Below are 20,446 nucleotides of genomic sequence, written 5' to 3' on the forward strand. Positions count from 1 at the left end.
ATTTTGTAACCATGGCTAAGGCAGGAAGTGTTTGGTTGGTGCTGGATTTTACTTTGATTTATCTTTCTTTTCTTTTTATCTTTTCTGACCTTTTCCCTGGTCTCCTGACCGTTTGAACCTCACAACTCTGGCGAGACTCTGAAGTATCTGGTTAAGGTGAAGGGTAATGGGATTTTTATTAGGTTTTAAGTGAATTAATGAGTATAAATGTACACGTATTTGCACGCACGCGCACGCACACACATACGCGCGCGCTCGCACATACGCGCACATACGCGCACGCACACAAACCCGCACATACACGTAAAAAAAAAAAAAAGAGAGCAATGATGATAAGACGTTGAATCGGTAAGACTACCAAATGAACAATTCTGAGCTCTCTCTTAATAAAAAAAAAAAAAAAAAAGAAAAAAAAAAAGAAAGACTTGCATGTTACTATACAAAGAGTGACCGTGGTTCTTATAATTTATTGTACGATTGAATGTTTAAACTGCACTGTTTTTTTTTTCTTCAGAAAATTGCTTCTTTTTAAAATCCTTTTTGGAAAGATCTTTAGGGGGGAAAAAAAGTGGGGATGAGAGAGTACCTGTATCTGTTCAACCATTTAACTGATCTGTATTCAGAGGGTGCATGGCCTAAAAAGGAAGTGGGCGTGACCTACACCGGAAGTGGGTGTGTTTTGATCAGAAATAAGCGGGGCTTACATCGATTCGGTAGTTGTTTTTTTTCAATTTCACACTTAAAATAAATGGTAAAATAAAGTATGAAATTGATATGGATTGATCAAAAGTTGCAATCATTTTTGTATATTTGAAAAATATTGCCAAAACAGCCTAATTGAGGAAAAACATTTGAAAATAATATGTACAGTAATACTGCTGAATAGGGGTGTGAATTGCCCTACACCTGACGATTCAATACATATCACGATTCATAGGTCACAATTCAATTCGATACTGACTAATCCTGATACAAATTTATAAGTTGATTGTTGTGATATTTTTTTTAACTCAAATTTAGAAAATACTAATCAGTAAACTTGTACATGGACAATGCAAGATTTGTATTATTATTATTATTATTATTATTATTATTTATTTATTTATCTGAAACTTTAAACTGTGAGCCACTGTATTTAACAAACAGGTTGTAATCTGTTTCATGTTTGAACAACATGGAAATAAAATATTAATGTTTAATATTCCATTAATATAACATTCTTCCATGCTGAAGGTGTGAACACTAACCCTAAGTAAGACGATTTGTTGAATATTTTTCCACCAAAAATAGATGTTTAAAATTCGATTCGGCCGCCTATTGAATCGATTCGGGAATTGCACGCTGTAATATCGATATATTGCTGAATCGATGTTTTTTAACACTCCTACTGCTGAATACAGCACATGCAGTAGGAAATGATGATGAACTACTACATATGCATGAACAAGAGTTGTCATACACAACATAGCCTTTCTTTTTTGTCTTTTTTAAATTTTAATTGTTTTTTTACTACCATTTTTTTGTAACGCTACAGAAAAGCAAAAGCGGGTACATTTGCATAGGCAGGTGCTTTTATTTTTGCACATAAACACATCAGTTAGCTGAAGGCAGACAGTCACTCCTGACCCTGATAAATGAAAATGGAAAAATCTTCCAATTATCAACTAAATAAGTACACCTCCTTTGAAAAATAAGCTTGTTATTAATTTCTCAGTGAAGAACAATTTTCAGAATTTTGATGATAATTAGGCTCATCCTTTGTTGGATTCTTATGAGTTTGATTTTTAAATCTATCTACACTGTATTTTCAAATCTATTTTTGTGACCTCACCTCTGCAACATTGCAACATTAAAGAAACTTGATTAAATGCAATCCCATTTGAAATCCATGCCTCACATTTATGGGAGTAAAAGTCTTTTGGGTTGTACTCATTTATATTGAGAACTGTAGTTTTCCAATGTGAAGATAAAAATCTGAGAATTTTGTTAGTCTTTGCTGTGCCATTTAACTCACTTTGATCTTCTTAAGTTTCTCTTGGATATTTCTCTGCTTGGACTCACTTACTTCTTCCTAATGTGGGATGCTCCCAATTTTCTAGCTCCAAATCTCTTAAAATATATCTTATAGGATATATCTTCTTGCGGGCCATCATAATAACAGCATGTTGTTGGTGATGTTATGAATAAAGCAGCGGTGGCCACAGCATGTCAGTACAAAGGGAAGTGATAGAAGATATTCATGCTTTTCGCAAGTGTCATAAAACACTGTGCCTCTCGTGCATCGATTTGAAATGAATGAGAAGAGCCACTTCCATTCGATGCGAATCAAGTCGGCTGTGTTCACACCCACAACGGCACAAATTTTGTGTATGTGGGTATATGACAAGGATGATTTTATTCTATTGTAATGTAAAATATGGTTTACATCCATGCTCCTCGACGGCTCACCTGTTTTCTGGGTTTTGTCACATGATGGTCACGAGCTGAGTCCGTGGGCACTGTCACATCAATTTCAGTCGACAGCAGGACAAAATGGCAGCCCCTGAGATGGATACCAACTGGTGGATTCATATTTCACAAAAACAATATTAATCCGAATACTGTGTTTAGACTAGCAGGGACACATAGAACATATAAATGCAAAGAACATTTTTTTTTACTTGATATTTGCCTCATTTGTTAAACATTGCAAGTACAACAGAGAGGAATTTTCAAGTACAAAAACATACCCTCAAAAAAAAAAAAAAGTTTGATGTTGTAAAGAGGCAACATAATGAGTGAAGTTACAGGCAGAACATTGTGCAGCCCTCTGTTGACCTTTCTCGTTAAATGAAATTTCCTTTACATTATTTTCTTTGCCATGAAGTCATGACTCATATGAACCAAAAAAACAAAACAAAACATGTCATCCATAAAAGAGTTTCATTTTTAATATATATACAGCGAGAGTTATAGTCAAACGGGGGACATTTTGAGTCGTTAATTTCACAACGTTATTATACACATAAATGTAGCTGTCGGAAAGCTCCCCTCAGCACACTCCTCTGGAGTTACATTAACGACTTCGGTAAAGTTGCCTTGCCGTTGGTCACCCCTGCACATTAGTTACTTGAGAAGACAGCGTTGGTTACTCTGAAACTGAAACAAACAACGAAGGCTAGGAATCAAATTATCGGGTACCAGTCCTAAAAAGAACCTGTTTTCCCTTCCCATCCCAACTGATAAGTTTATACTTGAGCAGTATTCCGATTTTAACGAAGGAGATAGTGATCATCTTAACCTGACAAAGCTCATCTTGTCGGCTGTGGAACAGCAAGGATGACTGTTAGTGTTTGACATTTCTGCACTTTACAAACTCTAATTAGGCCGATGTGTCTTAGTGGAAGACAAATGGACTTGGTAATGGCACAACATTTACTTGTAATGAAAGTAGGAGTTAATATTCACATTATGTGCCACCTCATTTTAACTGGATTGGGATAAGATGATGACATCACATTAAACACTATCATGGAAATGTATGCAGATTTAGTAGTAGATGGTTTGCTGCTCTCTCATAGCCACTGTACAAAAAGTCAGACGAGTGCTCTTTAAGACTGTTTATCTCTTGTGTCACTGCTGTGTGTATCAGCGTGTAAAACAAAGTGTCATCAATTGCTGGTTTGTGCTGACTGTAAAAGACTCCCACAGTCAACAATCTGTCATGTTGGCAACCACCATTATGCTCTTTAGCTCGCGCACGACACTCTGGGAGACTGTACGGGCTAACAATACAATTAGTTGTTAGCTTAATATTTCTAACTTCTCAGTGTTTGTTTATAGTTATATTCTGTAAATGTGTGGGTTGGTTTGATTCGGCTGCCTTTTGTGCATGAGATCACTCTCAAACCAACTTTCAAACAGCCACCACTGAACAAATGAGCTTTTTGGTGGACATAGGTGTCCATCTTTGTGTGTGTCTGTAAACTGCGCGTGTTATCAGAGGGCTTCTTCTTAAATGTGTTCGCCTGCCTCCTGGCTCCATGTTAAACCCCTGCATTGCAGCACTGCCAGTGGGATTTCAGCAGGCGCGTTCCTTTTTTTTTTCTCTCCCCCTCTAACCCATCATCGTCACAATAGAGAGATTAAATTTGGGACACATCCCTCCCATTTGGCGAGCACCCACTCTCACACGTGCACACTTCCTAGTGCTCATATGCAATGCTGCAGAGGATGCACAGCACCTGACTCAACTCAACAAGACCCACGAGTCTCCTGTGGTCTCGCCTTTACACCCCCCCCCAATCGCTTTCCCTGCCTGAGTGGGAGAAACTGTCATGGAGAGCCACGTGTCGTGGAGACAGACGCAGACAGAACCAGAGAAAGAGAGAAAAAAAAAAGAAAAGACAACGCGGGGTCCTGAGGGGGATCAAGTAATTCAAGTGCTGGCAGAGAAGCTGAACAGTAATCTTGGTGAAGAATGGAGAGGCCCTGCCATTTGGAACGTGGTGACTCCAAACTTTCATTTAAGAAACAACTCACATTAGCAACATAAAAGTAAATACAGTCAAGCCAAATGTTTATTGTGTCGATGAAAGAACTCCCTGAACAAAAAAAGTCCACTTTTATTTTTTTAAAATGCCTTCAAAAGGTTGTTACCTCAGTTGAATGATGAATGTGGAAGCCATTTTGCAATGGCTAAAACTCAAATATCCATCCATCCATCCATCTTCTACCGCTCATCCGAGGTCGGGTCGCAGGGTCAGCAGCTTTAGGAGGCAAACCCAGACTTCCCTCTCCCCAGCCACTTCAACCAGCTCCACCGGCGGGATCCCAAGTCCTTCCCAGGCCAGTCGAGAGACATAGTCTCTCCAACGTGTCCTGGGTCGTCCCCGGGGTCTCCTGCCGGTGGGACATGCTCGGAACACCTCCCCAGGGAGGCGTCCAGGAGGCATCCGAACCAGATGCCCGAGCCACCTTAGCTGGCTTCTCTCAACGCGGAGGAGCAGCGGCTTGAATCTGAGTCCCTCCCGGATGATCGAGCTTCTCACCCTATCTCTAAGGGAGAGCTCGGACACCCTGCGGAGGAATTTCATTTCAGCCGCTTGTATCTGGGATCTTGTTCTTTCGGTCACGACCCACAACTCGTGACCATAGGTAAGGGTTGGAACGTAGATCAACCGGTAAATCGAGAGCTTCGCCTTTTGGCTCAGCTCGTTCTTCACCACAACGGATCGATACCGAGTCCGCATCACTGCAGACGCTGCACCGATCCGCCTGTCGATCTCCCGCTCCATCCTGCCCTCACTCGTGAACAAGACCCCAAGATACTTGAACTCCTCCACTTGGGGCAGGATCTCATCCCCGACCTGGAGAGGACACGCCACCCATTTCCTACTGAGGACCATGGTCTCGGATTTGGAGGTGCTGATCTTCATCCCAACCGCTTCACACTCGGCTGCGAACCGCTCCAGTGAGAGTTGGAGATCTCGGCTTGATGAAGCCAACAGCACCACATCATCTGCAAAAAGCAGAGACGCAATGCTGAGGCTACCAAACCGGACCCCCTCAACGCCTCAGCTGTGCCTAGAAATTCTGTTCATAAAAGTTATGAACAGAATCTGTAACAAAGGGCAGCCTTGGCGGAGTCCAACCCTCACTGGAAACGAATCCGACTTATTGCTGGCATCAGGGGGCGAGCCCCGTACTCCCGAAGCACCCCCCACAGGAACCACAGAGGGACACGGTCGAACGCGTTCTCCAAGTCCACAAAACATATGTGGACTGGATGAGCGAACTCCCACGCACCCTCGAGGATCCTGCCGAGGGTGTAGAGCAGGTTGACTGTTCCACGGCCGGGACGAAAACCACACTGCTCCTCCTGAATCCAAGATTTGACTTCCCGATGGACCCTCCTCTCCAGCACCCCTGAATAGACCTTACCAGGGAGGCTGAGGAGTGTGATTCCTCTATAGTTGTTTGTTTTTTATAGACAATGATGATTGACAAACATACATGCCTCTACCCTGGGCCTGTTTTTCCTCCTCTTCCTTTCATCGCTTTCTTAATACAGCACCCGAGGGCTTGGACCTTTTCATTGTAAAAGTTTTTGATGTATAGACACAACACAAGCGTGCCATCCTTCTATCAATAGCGCTCGCACTCTGAGATGATGCGCGACCCCTCCTCCGACCTTTCATTGTAAAGCGGTCAGGTTCAGGGGGCCAGGTCATGATCTCATAGTCGTTTGTTTAGACTAGAAGTCATAAAAAACCAGGGATGTACGATATCACTTTTTTTCAGACCGATACCGAGACCCTCAGTACTCACCGATACCGATACCAACTGCCGATACCAGTAGTACATTTTGACAAATAAAAAAAAAATCACTAAAAGATATGTTTACACAAATATATTTCCTTTAATTTTGACAAAAAAAACAGCACAGTCACTCTTCAATACTCTTAACGCTCAAAATAAAATACAAAAATGCTCTTTTAGTTTAAGATTCACAGTTTTGAAGTATTTCCAAACCGGTGAAGTTTTGGTGAAAAACTGCTGCAAGCTAGCGCCAGCTACAGGCAAGGAGGACTCACTTAACGTCTTCCCCCTCTGCCATCGGTCGCTTGTACTCGTCTGCGTCACGAATACTCGAGTACTTGAAAAAAGGCTGGTATCGGCCCGATACCGATACTTGGTATCGGTACTCGCCCATCCCTATAAAAAACTAATTATTCTTTAAAATATATTTGCTGTATAATATATTTTATTTAAGAAAACACGAGGGGGAAATTTATTTATTAATTTTTTTTGCCCTGCAATTTGGCGCCTCCTCCAATAGATGGTGCCCTCGGCGACCGCCTAGTTCACCTATGCCCAGGGCCTGCCCTGGGCAGCTGTTACAGACTAGTAAAGTAGCTGACCTGTGGTTGCCATGGCAATGACTGAGCTGCTATCTCTGAAATCTGAGCTGATTGTGTGTATGTGCATGATGTGCTATAAATGCGCACAGGTGATACGGTTTCATTTATCATTAGTCGACCTATAAACCATCCGGCAGATTAGGGAGCTGATGTTGTGGTGGATTATTAGAAAATTACATGATATCTTCTCGATCGGACACACTTTGATTATTAATCAACAAGGATTTTACACGTGGATAAATGGTTTTACACGTACTTGTCTTGACCTTGTGCTTTAGCTCAGCAGTGTTCATTTGGAGGTCCTTCACACAAGGACTAGTAATGGCTATCAAGAGCCTTCATTAAATTTCATTTGGTTTCTCCAGTAAATTGCTCAGTCCTTTGGCATCACAAATAGGTAGGGGAACGATCCAATTATGTTACCCAGGCAATTCCATTTTACCTGATTGTATCTGAGCATCAGCAAATCAGAGCCCGTCGCCCCTGTCATGAAGCCAATTTACGATCTTCCAATACGTGTCTTTGACATTATTTTTCTTCATGATATTTGTGTCTTTTTCATACTGTAAAGTAGGTTTATTAGCATACCGTACATGTGACATATTAAAACATCTGTCATGAAAATTATTTTTGTTCATGACGGATATTTAATAATAATACAAAAAAACATTGTTTGGAATCATTGTTTTCTATTTGACCTTTTGATAAAAAAAAATGAAATAAAATAAAAATGCACCACTCATTGTTATTATCAAAGTCCTGCAGTGTGAAGGAGCTGCTGCTGTCATAGCTGACGCTTAGCTGGATGCAAATGACTCCTGCTGATATTTTCACAGCATTTCTCTGGAGTACTGCGAGCATTTCACATATAGGAGCCACACCTGCTTTTATGTTGGTCTTAAGGCCTAGATACACCAATCCGACGTCGGGAGTCGGACAGCGTTGGGCGTTTTCAGTATATTTGACATGTTGAATCGGCATCAGGTATCGGGGCATTTGATCACTGTGATTGGCTGTTAGCTAGCAAATCAGCGCACAGGGCAAGAAGAGTGTTATGTTTCCAGTAAAACCGGATATGGATCTCCCAAACGCAGAAACACAAAAAGATAATTTAACAAATTTATTGTACAAGTTCTAGAACAAAAAGCGCTGGACGAAGCCAAGAGAAAAACAGTTAACAAAAGATGCTTGTAAAAGCTGCAAGGAGAAGTGGTAACAAAAATAAACCCGTGGGCTAAAGAAACACAACGCGAATAAACAAAACCAAAATACAAAACACGCTGTAAAAAGCGGATAACTAAAGGCGACGTAGAAAACACGTGAATAACAAAACTCAGGCGTAAAGCTGAGGAAACATAAAACTACCGAGCAGAAAAGTTTCAACGCGAGGATAACGCTCTCTCTAGCAAAAGCTGAGGAAATAACAGAAAACTATTAATCAAAAGGACTCACGAAACAAACTGGAAACAAGAGACGAGGCTATAGGTCTAACAAATTCACACGAGGGCAGACTAATGCATAAGGAGAAGACGTAGCAAGGTCAATACTCCGATGAGGAGTATCAGCAGTCACAGTCCTTATGAAGGCTTGATTGAGGATGGGAAACAGGTGCGGCGCAGGAGGACACGCCCCATCCCTCAATCAGAGGCTAATAGAAAAAACAAAAACACACAGCCTGAGAGCACAATCACAACAAAGAGGAAGTGACAAACGCGGATAAGCAGTACTGATGTAAAGCCCAGGCCTTCAACATGTGGAACTGCTCAGAGAAAAGCCGGGCGAAATGGTTGAAGTAAGTTAAAGCTCTCAATAAAGGTTTGGGTTAGCTCCTTGCCTTGGTCACTGGAGTGTCCAGGATTTTGCCCATTTTGTGCGGTTTCTCCTAATCTTGCACCTGTGCTGCCTTAATCTTCGTACAATCACAAGAGAGAGGGTTGACGTTGACAGCATTATATGATACTGGGCAAAAAGCCGGAGGGTTTCATTCACGTGGGAAGCCATCGTGAGAGAAAAAGTAACCGGTATGCGTCGTTTACATTTAGGGGTGTTAAAAAAAAATTTGATTTGGCAATATATCGCGATATTACATCGCAGCATTCTCGAATCGATTCATTAGGCGGCCGAATCGATTTTTAAACATCCATTTTTGATGGAAAAATATTCAACAATACGTCTTACTTACGGTTAGGGTTCACACCTTAATCATGGAAAAATGGAACATTATGTACCTTAATATTTTATTTCAAAGCTGTTCAAATTTGAAACTGATGACAACCTGTTAAATACAGTGGCTCACAGTTATGACTGAAGTTTCAGATAAATAAATAAATCATTTTCATACAAATCTTACAGTGTACATTTACAAGTTTAATGGTTAGTATTTTCAAAATTTGAGTTTAAAAAAATCGCAACAATCAGCTTTTAAATTTGTGTCGGGATTAATCGGTATCAAATCGAATCGTGACGTATGAATCGCGATACGAATCGAATCGTCAGGTACTAGGCAATTATTCACACCCCTATTTACATTTCTATATCCCGCCCCGTAAAAAGGTGGAGGTGGTGGTATGGAGGGGAATTACTTCTCGTGCATGTGCTGAAGGTACGTAATAGTCGGGGTTGGTGTGGTGTGTATATTTACGCCATTTTTCAACGCGACGTGCCGACGGGGTAGGCGGATTGGTGTATCTAGGCCTTTAGCCGCCATATCCACCATAAAAAAAATAAAAATAAATCCATAGGAATTGTGTTTAGTATTTTTAACAATGTTGCTTTCAGCCTCAGCATGATTCCCAAGGATCATTACCTTTTGTTTCTGCTGTCATTTTATCTTACTCGCAGACTATTACTGCTAGTGTCCACTATCAGAGATGATGCCACAATATCAAACAACAATGCCCCTGACTGCTTCTCTCTATCTCACTAATGCTCTATAAATAGATTGTTGTGTAGTTTTTCTTCCACAACCTCCGGTGATCACAGGGAAGTTATCATACAGCTGCAATTCTCCCAGAAGCTCATTTGCCTCCATCTTATGATGTACTGTCTCTCTTACACAATAGTCCCATGCATTTTGGACTGTCCATTTCCTCTTTCGTTTTACTTCATTGTATACTAATTCACTTTACATGGTTTTGTCAGCCTCATCTTCCTTTTTTTTGTCTAACACAGGGCCTACCATGCTTTAATGCTTTACTAAGGTTGGCCTTTTTCTTCATTCTTTTTTGGGCCACTGCATTCTCAGTTGTCTGCGATGCACTTTGGTATCAGATAAAGAAAACAACAGATGCAACAGATAAACATTCTTCAGGCAATTGATAGTTTTCAATAGTGCAAACGGATTCCTTCTCATGGCATGGAAAAAAATTGAACTTACTTATCTACCCCCTTGGATGTATTTCAAGTGACAATTACAATAAAGCAATTAAGCCCAGTGAGTCATGAAATTGATGGCATGCTAATGTAAAAACATAGGGCCAAGGGACCGAAGAGGAACAGTTGAATTGGCTCGTCATAAAACATAATTTCCTCCTCCTGGCAGCAAACTGTCACACACAATCACATTTAAGACCACTGTATAGCCTCTGGGCACTTTGTCATTATGTTGTTAGCATCTTAAAAGATGTGTCATATAATACGGTGGTCTCGTGAGTTATAGCTAAAGCAATATGAACAAAGCTCATGCTCAGACAATTAGAAGCATGTTTTAAAAATACGGTATATGCTCCACTGGTGTTGAAGAACACTTTCTTTGGAGTATTTTAGGTAGTGATGTGCTTCTCGGGTCGAATCCCTGAAGCGTGTGCCGAGTAATGGAGATGAGTGGTTCATGAACCGCGATTCAATGCGTGTGTCGATGACGTACGTGATGACGTTTGAAGCCCCGCGAAGCGGGTGTACCACGTGACTGATTCAGGAAATGATTCGCTAGGTTTGAGTGTAGTTCGAAATAAAAGCGGCAAAGAAACGCTATGGATTCCCCTTCACTTTTTCTGTTTTCGGGTCCCTTATTGCGCTACTTTTTTTTGCTTTTGGCATTCGATTTGCCGAGCTTCTTTTTGCGATGGAACCAGCAAGAAAGAGATTTTCCCTTGTTTGGGACTGGAGCACTTTGAGCAGATCTCACCTCAGAAAATAATGCACTGCAATTACAGTACTATTTTAACAGATTCCAATAATAAAATAAAATAAAATGTGACAACACATAAAATTCACATTTTTCTGTTCACAGTTGAAAGTCCCCTTCAGTCCTGGAATCACAGAAATATACGCGTCCAATTCTATACAAACTTGCTATCTCATATCGATGCACCCCTGCTTCATTAGTACCATGTGAAAGAGTTTTTTTCCCAAAGGAGGTGAAATTCTCTGCAAAAACAAACAAACCGCCTGAGTCCAAAAACTTTGGAAAAATATTGTTTTTAAATAAATATGAATAAGCACTTTATTTTACCTCATTTCACATTTTCACTTGTTGCATAAGCACAAACATAGACAAAGTAACACAACAATTCATGCTAAAACACTCTTCAAATATATATTCTTTTGTATTTAGAGCATGATATACAAAATTACACCACACCATTTTATTGCGTGCACCAAGCATGTTATACATTTTTCTGTCCACATGATGGCGTAGTCGAGGAAATGAATCATCTTGAAGCCCCTACGTGTGTGTGACGCTTTTCACTGCAGGGCTTCACTGCTTTACGGGGCTTCATTTTGCCATCACTAATTTTAGGAATATTCTTCCTGGTAATCCTGGTTGGGGGGGGACACCACTGTTGTTAAATAAATTGAAAATAAACATTGTTATTATTATGAACAGCTCAAGATCCATAATTTACTATTTTAAGCACAAAGAATTTCCCTTAATAGATGGAAAGATCAACAGTAGTGTTGACGTGAAATGGTGGGTCTGTGCTCAATCGCAAATAGCTACTTCCGTGAATCATTCTGGCTCCCTTAAAAGTGATGATAATTTCCTATAATAATTAAAAAAAAAAAAAATCAATACACCAATAACCACAAATTATGATACCACAACACATTGATTGCATTTCATTTTTTTTTTATTGTTTTTTTTTTCTTTCTGAGAGCTCACTATAGTTCATTCGGTAGTCCGATTCAACATGTCATCATCATTGCTCTCGCTCTTTGGTGTGCGTGTGCATGCCTGTGTGTGTGCGTGTGAGTTTGTGCTCATTAATTAAGCTGAAACCTGTTTTTAAAAATCCCATACCCTACACCTTAACCAGATACTTCAGAGTCCCGCCAGAGTCGTGAAGTTGTCAAGAGACCAGAGGAAGGATCATAGAAAAGAAAGATGAAACAAAGTGTAATTCAGCATGACCAGATCACCACTTTGTACCCATAGTTACAAACCAGAATCTTTCACCAATCCCAGAAACATCTAAAATTCCATCTAAATTCCATCAAATTAGGGAGATCTGAAGAGACCAGAGGAAAGACTAAAGGAAGGAAGGATAGACGAAGCAGAGTAAGATCCACAAACACCAGCTTCGACCAATTCAGCGACCAGTGGGAGAAGCAAATTCTGTTTGATTTGTAGTAGATGCTGGAGTTGTGGATCTGGCAAAAGAGGGGAGCTGTTGACCTCGGCCAGACAGGGCACAACCCCCGGGCCCCGCAGGGGCCACCGGCCGGAGAGCAAACCCAGGAGGCCGTAGCGCCCCAACCCCTACACGGCCCGCGCCCCAAGCCCAACGGCGCAGAACGGGGCATGGCAGACCCACACGGCACCCCAACCGGCCCCGCCCCACATGACCCCCCCTCCTATCTACACCCGTCACCCACCACAACCCAGCCCCCGCCGCCCCCATAAAGGGTTAGGGTTAAAGTGCCCAATTCAGAGTGCCCTATCAACCTGCCATGCATGTCTTTGGAATGTGGGAGGAGACCGGAGTACCCGGAGAAAACCCACGCAGACACGGGGAGAACATGCAAACTCCACCCAGGAAGGCCGGAGCCTGTACTCGATACATGTAAATTGCCAATTATGCAAATTAGGCAATTATATCATTGAGCGACTTTTAGCAACTTTTAGGACAGCCAATAGCTACTTTCCTTACTGGGGAACACTGAAACAATGTTCTGTGGAGATGTTGTTACAGATTTCACTGATTTTGATGCTGTGTTTAGTCCTCGTTGGTGAAGCAAACATAAGCCAAAGCAACTGCAGCAGACATAAGCGCCACCATCTTCCCTGTTCTGATTGTCAGTCACAATTCTACATTACTGCTGCTGCTATTAGATTTGTGATTGGATGAGCGAGTTGCGGAATGAGCAGCAAGTGGAACTACTGTGTGTGTGCGTTCCACAGGCTGAAGGCAGAAGTTTCAGCGGACAATTAGTGTGATGTTTTTCGGCATAGCTACAGCCGACAGAAACTGTTTGTTGTGTCAATTAAAGAGGCTTTTGACCAATCACCGCTTCTCAACTTGTTATCGTCCAAGAAGACGCTACAATAAATGTCATACTTACTGGAGACAAGTCTTGGCAAAAAATAAAAATTGCAAATAGAGAAGGATGTGTTAAAAATATTCTCTGAGTAGGAGAATTTGGGGAACATGCGAGGTTCACTATAGTCATTAAGATTACATTAACGTCAAATCAACTGACTAACTGGTGAGCAGCACTTTAATTGATAGCAGTCAGTACTAACTCACTCGCCGTGCAGCTTTGTGATTCATGACTTTATTTTTGAGAGAATGACACAGCTATCAATATTTAGCTCCTGGTGCTAATTATGTTTGCAGTGTGGAGGTTCCGTGCAAATGGAAAGTTTTTTTTTTTTTTTTAATCTTTAATTCAGGAAAGCTTGAGTGAAAGTTAATGCTAACAATTGTTCAATTCTGACAGTGAGGTTACAGTAGGTTTCCGTTGCTGCTAATTGGGTTTTGTGTCAGCATGATTATGTAAGAATGAGCATGAAGAATTAAACTGGTGGAGTTGGAATAGCTATTCATCCATCCATTTTCTTGACCGCTTATTCCTCACAAGGGTCGCAGGGGGTGCTGGCGCCTATCTCAGCTGGCTCTGGGCAGCAGGCGGGGGGCACCCTGGATTGGTTGCCAGCCAATCGCAGGGCACACAGAGACGAACAACCATCCACACTCACAAGCACACCTAAGGACAATTCGGAGCACCCAATTAACCTGCCATGCATGTCTTTGGAATGTGGGAGGAGAGCGGAGTACCCGGAGAAGACCCACGCGGGCACGGGGAGAACATGTTGGAATAGCTAGAAGATTTTAATTTAATGATAAACGAAACAGAAAATCAAGGAGTGGATTTTTATCAAGACGCTATCGGTGACCCTGCACGATCGGTGACGCGCATGCGCAAAAGATCCCGCCATCTTGGATCGCTAGCTAATACTAATACTTTACCTCAGAGAAAATAATAAAACAGCTGTTTATTCATTTTGGGAGTGAATGGAGTTGTCAGAAAGCTGGTTTGTAATCTGTTAATAAAGTTTGACTGACCTATCTGACTGTTTTGTTGACATTCCCTTTAGCGCAGCGCCATCTAATGGATGCATAACGTAACCCCAACCTCTACTGTAGTGCCTTACTTATGGAAAAAGTTTTAAAACATGTCATTCATTGAAGTTGCGCCTTATAATGTGGTGCGCCTTATAGTGTTGAAAATACGGTACTTTATCAAGAGATTTGAGGACATTTGTGATGGCCATGCATGTTTATGACATGCACCCATCCGTCCATCCATCCATTCTCTTATTCCTCACAAGGGTCACGGGGTGACATGCACCTTTGAATATAAAACTGCTCCGTTTAGTCTGACAAGAATGTGCTTGTGTTTTTTTTTTTTTTTTTTTCAGGATATCGGACTGGCAGCTTTTTCACTGTGACTACCTCCAGCCACTCCTTCAAGATTCAACATTTGGCTGTAAGTGTCCCACTAGCACAGATCCTGTGTGCATGACCGCATGCAACTTCGGCGTGGCACACTCGTTGACAACACTGTGCAGCATGCCAACTTAAAGGTTGCGAGAGAAGTAGTGTTGGGGGGGGGGTTTGTATAGTCTCCACTTCATCATAGCAGTCCAGTGTCATTGCTGTGACCGTCCTCTTTATGAGGGCACACATCACTGCGCATTGTTACAAGCCTCCATCCTCTGTGGAAAGAATATCATCCATCTTGGTCATTGCAAAGACTCGGCACGCCTTTCTAAGTGTCCACTAAAAGCATGGCCCGAGTGGCTTACTCACCATGGTGTGTGTGTTGTCTATTTTGGCAATCCTTTATCATTCTAATGCACAGAAGGTGCCTTAAAAAAAAAATCGATTGACTTTTTTTTTTTTAAATCTCTAGACATTCTTTTCTTGTTAAATATCTATTTATACTTCCAACAGATTCGTTTGTGATGCCCTTGAGTGTACAGAGCTGACTCACAGTCGGAAGTGAGCAGTGGTCTCCCATGACAGCATTTGACCCTCTTCCCATACTCCGTCCTCTTTTGCACAGATGCAATCTAATTTCCTAATTTGCTGTGGTCATTTGCCACACAAAAACTTTGACCCATACAGAATTATAAGACTTTTATTTTATAAACTTTTCTGATGATGACAATCTATTATTACTTTCTGTATATAATTTATTATTATTAATAATAATAATAATAATAATTTTATTTTTTACCAAGTTTTTTTATTTACGACTTTATAAAATGCAACTATAGTTGGCAAGTCCAGCCAGGCCAGGATAAGGCAGTGGTGTCCAAACTTTTTCATTTGAGGGCCACATACAGAAAATCAGAAGGACGCAAGGGCCACATAATGTTATGAAGAGAAATTGTGTTTAGTCCTAAAGATTGTACAGATAATTTATTTGTGCTTTTGCATATTTAGAAAAATGCTACAGTATATAAACCAATGTATTTGTAATATGGCAGTAGGGTTATTATAGTTTTTTAATTTTTCATTTGAGTTATTTCGTTTTGAGTTTTTTTTTAGTTTAGTTAGTTTTAATTGGTTTTCAGGGTGGTTCTGTTAGGTTTTTTTTTATTTGTATTAGTTTTAGTTCTTTAATAAATGCTTAGTTTTAGTTTAGTTAGTTTCAGTATTAGTTTTAGTTTTTTTTTTTTTTTTAAATGTGTATTACTTGTGCGCAATATTTAAAAAACACCATGGGCGTGATGTCATTATTCCGGTTTATATCAAAATAAATCTACTAAAAATCACATTTAAAATTATTCCCAAAGGCTCATGCATTAAATTAATTACCAAAGACTAAAACGAAGGACATTTTTGCTACAATTAGTTAGTTTTATTTTAGTTAGTTTTGTAAACATAAAAAGTAGTTTCAGTTAGTCTTCTTTTTTTTAAAAAAGTATCTTCGCTTTTATTTTATTTCGTTAACGGAATTGTTTTTTGAATTTTAGTTTTCTCATTAGTTTTAGCCAACTAAAATAAACTTTAATAGCACCTGTTTTTTGACCCTCCCATCGTACTTTGACCATCTCCAAACATTTTTGTTTTTATTTTATTTGAACTGAGTCAAATGCCATTTTTAGCATATGTCGCGGGCCACTAAAAAATGGACGGCGGGCCACAAATGGCCCCCGGGCCGTAGTTTGGACACCACTGACATAAGGTATGTAAATCGCTAATCAGTTGTGTTCTAATTATGAGGGGCCAGACTAAGCCAAAAATACCAGGCCCCATTTTTTTTTTTTTTTTTTTTTTTTTTTTTTTTTTTTTTAGTCCCAGTCCAGTTCTGCCATTATTTGGTAATGACCATGGGAGGCACAGGGATGATGGAGATGCAGCTGCACTGCACTGTGGACAAGTGTAGTTTACTGTAAGATTTGGCTTGATTGTGTGCGTGTTTACTGCATCACCTGCACAGTCTAGCATTGAAGTCGATTAATCAAAGTCATTACATGAGTGATGGAATTGGGCAACACCAAGCCAATAAACCCCAGCGGTCAGCTGCCATCCCAGGAAGGATGGACTTTGCACTGCTACTACAGTCATTTGCCATGTTTCAGACCAATGTTGTGCCTTTTTCTTATTGTTAACATTGATCATGGCTACTTCCACTGAATGAATTTGCACGCCTTAGGTTACTCTTGGTGAAAAACAGTTTTGCAGTTGCATTGTCATCAGGGCCCAGTTTTTCAAACATATAAAACCTAGATAAATTCTATCCCAGTATTTCAAAACTTGCTGGATTGGATGAGAATAATCCTGATTCTCTTGGATTGAGATTTCTAAATTCATCCAGTTCTGTAGACCTTAAAGCAGGGGTGTCCAAACTTTTTCATTTGAGGGCCACATACAGAAAATCAGAAGGAAGCAAGGGCCACATAATGTTATGAAGAGAAATTGTGTTTAGTCAAATCTAAAATCTGATTGGAAAAACAACAACAACAACAACAACAACAGTCATTTTATCCGTGTGTGTATGTTTGACGCAAGCACTCGGGATTCGGAAGGCCTTTACATGGCAACACATCGAAGCTGAAATTTGATTGGACAAAAAAAAAAAAAAAAAAAATTGGAAGCTGAACGTCCAAGACAGCATGAGTTCAAATGGAGACAGAAAACGTTGGAAATAAATGACAGTTTCACCTAAATTGTAAATGTCAGCCCGTACTTCTGAGAGTCAGCCAGCAATTGAATCCGTTCTTCACTATGCCTTCATTTTCTGTTTTAGTAGTATAATAACATGTGAAACTAAATAAGTACATTACTGATTATCATTCAGATCTCTCTGTATACATTTTCCTATTAGTTTTCATATTAAGCATAGTGGCAGTAAGGATGTTTTCCACTCACTATTCCAGATTAAAAAATGGGCCATCACAACCAAAGTACTGCATTGTTGCACCTTCACACATCTTTAGTACCAGCGCATGCAGAGAGCCACATCTAATCCACTATTGCTATCTGGCTCACATACCCAAGTGTAAGCATTCACAGAAGATTTCCAGCTGCAACAATGCTCCACTGCTTCATATTTAGAGAATCATTCTTGAGAGTTGAGTCGATAACAGTAGATTCTCTCGTCTGTCTGGGCAATTCTGCTCTGTGTACTTTATCACAGCACAAATAATCCATTTTCTCCGCCATTCCTCCTACTCGATTCTCTTTTCAATTTTGGTTGTGAAGGTTTATGCCACATAAGCACCCTCTCAGCAGGAGCATGTGATATTGTATGTAATGTCTGGCAAATGTCACGGCATTCCATTTGATCTGAGCTCCACGCGATTAGTCTTCACGACACATATGCCCTAGGAAATATGTATTCTAACTTGCTCTGAACCTCTGGAGGCTTGGTCCGCTTAATTCAACGTGAGTTTCTCTTACTACAAACGCAATAAAATTACACACATGATTATAAGATTATTTGCTTCCCGTAGCAGATAAAATCAGTGCTACAGATCTATAGTTGGAACATTCATACCGGTATTTCTCTAAATCTAAAGCTGTCTAATTCTGTTAGTGATCCAATTTCCTTTGACGAGATAATCCAGCCACCTTACAGGTTTTGACATGGGAAGGCACTGATTAGACAGCATGATTATTACACAGCTGTGTCTTAGCTGTCCATAATAAAAGACCACACTAAAATGAGTACCGTATTTTCCGCACTATAAGGCGCACCTCATTATAAAGCGCACCTTCAATGAATGACATATTTTAAAACTTTTTCCATATATAAGGCGCTACAGTAGAGTCTGGGGTTACGTTATGCATCCATTAGATGGTGCTGCGCTAAAGGGAATGTCAACAAAACAGTCAGATAGGTCAGTCAAACTTTATTAATAGATTACAAACCAGCTTTCTGACAACTCCATTCACTCCCAAAATGAACAAACAGCTGTTTTATTATTTTGTCTGAGGTAAAGTATTCGCATTAGCTCGCGATCCAAGATGGCGGGACCTTCTGCGCATGCGCGTCACCGATCGTGCAGGATCACCGAATAACGTCTTGACAGCGAGACCTGTTGCGGCTCAATATGGATCTATATATAAGGCGCACTGGATTATAAGGCGCATGGTCAGCTTTTGATAAAATTGAAGGCTTTTAGGTGCGCCTTATAGTGCGGAAAATATGGTACACAAACAGTGTATTTCTCTCAAATATTGTTCACAAAGCTGTCTAATTCTGTTAGTATTCCAATTTCCTTTGACGAGATAATCCAGCCACTTTAGAGGTTTTGACATGGGAAGGAACTGATTAGACAGCATGATTATTGCACAGCTGTGTCTTAGTTGTCCATGATAAAAGACCACTCTAAAATGAGTAGCTTTAGTTTATTGAATTGATCTAGGAGGGTCAGAAAATCAGTCAGCACAGGGTGTTTCATCTCAATATGCCACCTTACAAAATCTCATATCTCGGTAACTGGCAAAAATAGCAGGATAAAAATTGGTTTGGTTTGAAATCTCTTTGTCACAATCACAGTTTCAGCTTTTTGCGTAAAATGGCGTTTTCATTGATTTGCCTCTTATTTGCTTAACAAAATATTTTACTGGATAGGAGGAAGTGTTTTGTGTTTTGGAATTGGATAAAAACAACTTGTTCAACGTAAAATTCGGACAGAATTTTCAAAGCAGTCACCAGACACACGTACCATACAGAAATGGATTGCGAAATTTAAGAAGGAGGGATGTTTGTGCTCCCGGAAAAGGGAGTCTCTTCCAACATCGTGGATGATCTGAAGACTCGGAAAACTGAGTAGGGATGTAACGATATCCAAACATCACGATACGATATTATCATGATATGAAGGTCACGATACGGTAATTATCACGATATTGTGGGGGCGTTGGCGATATTTACAAAAGATCACAATATTGAGGCACTTGCTAATGCAAGCACACATTGATCGCTTCACAAGCAAATTAGGTTCCCCTTCATCTGACAATTAGCATAGATTTTAAACATAGAAGGCCAAAACATCCCTAATGAAAATTAAATTGCACTAATAAAATAGCCACTAGAGGGTGCGAGATCTGCACAAATGGAAATCAACCTGACTGTTTTTTGTTGTTTTTTTTAACAGATGCGTTCCTTTTAAATATTGTGAGCATGACGACGACGATATTGTGGCAGTTTTAATATCACGATATCACGATATTGCCCTTATCGTGACATTCCTATAACTGAGGCCTTGATAACCATCAATCCCGTTGTTCGAGTTTGCCGAGAAACGGAATAATGATTCGATGTGTGCCGTGTAACCAAGGGCTCGCATATCGAACATTTGTGAAACGTTTAATAAAACGTTTATTTCTTGGATTTTTGTGTTCGGATGTTTGCTGCGTAAACTTACGTTGATTAATTTTCAGAAAAAAAAAGTTTTCATATCTGGCCACGGTAGAATTGGGACATTTTAAGCTTTATCATCAACTCCTGTTGCAACATTATCGTGCTGCAACATGAGGTGATGGTCAAGAATGAATGGCACAACCATGGGCCTCAGGATCTTATCATGCATATATTGGATATTCAAAACATCATCCAAAAATGCACCTATGTTCACTGTC

The 20,446-nt window shown here is 40.3% G+C and overlaps 1 protein-coding gene across 4 annotated transcripts in view; it reads left to right on the forward strand.

Moving 5' to 3' along the window:
- Positions 1-20,446, forward strand: part of LOC144013552 (synaptotagmin-2-like) — an 82,054-nt gene that overhangs the window by 20,523 nt on the left and 41,085 nt on the right. For 3 of the 4 annotated variants that reach the window (XM_077512567.1, XM_077512566.1, XM_077512571.1), the window contains one exon: positions 14,767-14,834. The exons of the other annotated variant lie outside the window; for it this stretch is intronic. The gene's annotated coding sequence lies outside the window, so the exon portion shown is untranslated. The remainder of the gene's footprint in view (positions 1-14,766; positions 14,835-20,446) is intronic. 4 annotated transcript variants of the gene reach the window in all.

Source organism: Festucalex cinctus, chromosome 2 (genome assembly GCF_051991245.1).
Source record: "Festucalex cinctus isolate MCC-2025b chromosome 2, RoL_Fcin_1.0, whole genome shotgun sequence".
In the NCBI taxonomy this organism is placed as follows: Eukaryota; Metazoa; Chordata; class Actinopteri; order Syngnathiformes; family Syngnathidae; genus Festucalex; species Festucalex cinctus.